This window comes from Triticum aestivum, chromosome 3A (assembly GCF_018294505.1).
Source record: "Triticum aestivum cultivar Chinese Spring chromosome 3A, IWGSC CS RefSeq v2.1, whole genome shotgun sequence".
In the NCBI taxonomy this organism is placed as follows: Eukaryota; Viridiplantae; Streptophyta; class Magnoliopsida; order Poales; family Poaceae; genus Triticum; species Triticum aestivum.
The window spans coordinates 174,995,648-174,999,066 of NC_057800.1; positions in this window are offsets into that span (position 1 = coordinate 174,995,648).

Consider the following 3,419-nt stretch of genomic DNA (forward strand, 5'->3'; position numbering starts at 1 on the left):
CTTTTTAGTTAGGAACCTAGTCCAGAATTTCCTGGCTGACTCTCCAGGCTGTTGAACTATGTGACTTAAGTCATCGGCATCTGGTGGCCGGACGTATGTACCTTGGAAGTTGTCAAGAAAGGCTTCTTCCAAGTCCTCCTAGCTGCCAATAGAATTTTCGGGCAGGCTGTTTAACCAGTGCCGAGCCGGCCCTTTGAGTTTTAATGGGAGGTATTTGATGGCATGAAGGCCATCTCCGTGGGCCATATGGATGTGGAGAATAAAATCCTCGATCCATACCGCGGGATCGGTTGTTCCATCGTATGATTCGATATTTACCGGTTTAAACCCTTCTGGGAATTCATGATCCATTACTTCATCAGTGAAGCAAAGAGGGTGTGCAGCGCCTCTATATCGGGCAGCATAGCGACATAGCTCCGATGGAGTCCGTCTGCGGTTTTTTGGCCCGGGCGTGACTAGGTTTGTCGCGTCCGAATAGATAGCCATCGTCGCGTGTCGAGGCACGTCCTTGCGATCCGTAGATCGATCTTGTATGTCCTGCTCTAGTGTCCAGGTCCTGTCGAAGGTCATATGTATAACCCCGAGCTGTTTTGTCCCTGCCTTTACGGCGAGGTGGGGCGGTCTGGTGTTCAGCTTGAGTTGCTGCTTTATCCCGACCGCGTGGTGGTCGGTTAGCCGCATTTGCACTTCGGGTAACTTTTGGCTGGGTGCTTAAGGCCGTATTCTTCGGCTGCCAGGACATCAGTCCATCTGTCGTTGAGCAGATCTTGATCAGCTTGAAGCTGCTGCTACTTCTTTTTCAAGCTCCTTGCGGTGGCTATTAGCTGGCGCTTAAAGCGCTCTTGCTCGAGAGGTTCCTCAGGCACGATAAAATCCTCGTTGCCAAGGCTCGTCTCATCCTCGGAGAGTGGAAGATAAGTGTTGCCCTCTGAGTCATCATTTATGGCCTGTTCATCAGGGCTAACTTGCCCATCTTCCCGATCATCTTGTTCGTCCTTTGTTCGTCGGGATTTTCTCTGTCTTCGGCACCGTCCGAAGTGTGATCGTCTCCTGTGCCGGTGTTGCTGTCCTTGCTGCGGCGGGATTTAGAGCGGCGCCACTAACGCCGGCGCTTTGGTTGCATCTTAGGAGGCTCATCCTCAACTGGATTTTCCTTGTCCTCGCCGTTATTCTCTTTGGGTGTATCCAGCATGTATACGTTGTATGAAGAAGTGACCGTCCAGCGTCCGGTGGACGGTGGGTTTTGGCCATGCTCCTCATCTACACCGTCGTCCATACCGTCGATGTCTTCGGAGCCGTAATCGAGCATGTCGGTTAAGTCCTCGACAGTAGCTATGTAGTGGGTGGCGGGTGGGAAGCGAAACTCCCGTCATCAGCCTCCAGTTCGAATCGGACATAGTTCGGCTGTGAGTCCCCTGCTAAGGATAGATTGTTTAACGATTTCAGCACGTGGCCTAAAGGCGAGTGCCGGAAGATGTCCGCGGCGCTGAATTCGGCGATTGGTGACCAATCCGGCTCGACGTAAGCGGACGCCTATGGTTCGGAACTTATCACTAGAAACGAGTCCGAGGTTCCGGAGACACAGATATCACCCGAGGTTAGGTCTGTGTGTGGCTCCGACGCCCCGGAGTCTGCGTCTTCTGTGGCATGGTTGAGCTTCCCATCCTCGGATGGTGCGATCTGCTCCGGATCTAAGGCCAGAGCGGTCACAGGTGCAGTTTCCTGAGTATGGTCCGATGACAAATCTAAGTCATGTTCATCGTAGGGATAGGGAGCGGCTGCCGTGGTCTCGAATCTGTCGAAGATCAAGTCTCCGCGGATGTCCGCGACATAGTTCAAGCTCCATAATCTGACCTGATGGCCAGGGCGTAGCTGTCGATCTGCTCCAGATGGTCAAGCGAGTTGGCCCACAGTGCGAAGCCACCGAACACGAAGATTTGTCCGGAGAGGAAGGTTTCCCCTTGGACGGCATCATTGTTGACGATTGAAGGAGCCATCAAACCTTTTGAGGACGGCACGATGGAACTCTCAATGAAAGCGCCAATGTGGGTGTCAAAACCGGCGGATCTCGGGTAGGGGGTCCCGAACTGTGCGTCTAAGTTGATGGTAACAGGAGACCGGGACACAATGTTTACCCAGGTTAGGGCCCTCTTGACAGGATCGAGAAGAGGTGTCTAGAGGGGGGGGGGTGATTAGACACTAAGTACCAAAAGTTGCAGTTTATAATTTCTTTAAGTTGAAGTGGAGTTTTGGCACACGTTTAACCAACACGATACATATCAAGCAAGCATGCAAAGAGTACATGAGCAGCGGAAAGTAAAGCATGCAACTTGCAAGAATGTAAGGGGAAGGGTTTGGAGAATTCAAACGCAATTGGAGACACGGATGTTTTTGTCGTGGTTCCGATAGGTGGTGCTATCGTACATCCACGTTGATGGAGACTTCAACCCACGAAGGGTAACGGTTGCGCGAGTCCACGGAGGGCTCCACCCACGAAGGGTCCACGAAGAAGCAACCTTGTCTATCCCATCATGGCCATCGCCCACGAAGGACTTGCCTCACTAGCGGTAGATCTTCACGAAGTAGGCGATCTCCTTGCCCTTACAAACTCCTTGGTTCAACTCCACAATCTTGTCGGAGGCTCCCAAGTGACACCTAGCCAATCTAGGAGACACCACTCTCCAAGAAGTAACAAATGGTGTGTTGATGATGAACTCCTTGCTCTTGTGCTTCAAATGATAGTCTCCCCAACACTCAACTCTCTCTCACAGGATTTGGATTTGGTGGAAAGAAGATTTGAGTGGAAAGCAACTTGGGGAAGGCTAGAGATCAAGATTCATATGGTGGGAATGGAATATCTTGGCCTCAACACATGAGTAGGTGGTTCTCTCTCAGAAAATGTGTATTGGAAGTGTAGGTATGTTCTGATGGCTCTCTCCACGAATGAAGAGTGGGTGGAGGGGTATATATAGCCTCCACACAAAAACTAACCGTTACACACAATTTACCAATCTCGGTGAGACCGAATTGAGAAACTCGGTCGGACCGATTTAGCAAACCTAGTGACCGTTAGGATTTTCGGTGGGACTGAGATGCAACTCGGTAGGACCGATATGGTTAGGGTTAGGGCATAACGTAATCTCGGTGAGACCGATTACACAAACTCGGTGGGACCGATTTTGGTAATAAGCTAACCAGAGAGTTGGTCAGGCAAACTTGGTGAGACCGATTACACAAACTCGGTGGGACCGATTTTGGTAATAAGCTAACCAGAAAGTTTGCATTGTAATCTCGGTAGTACCGATTGCTCAATCTCGGTGGGACCGATTTTGGTAATGGACATACACAGAGAGATTACAATCCCATCTCGGTGAGACCGAGATCCCTATCGGTGAAACCGATTTGCCTAGGGTTTGTGG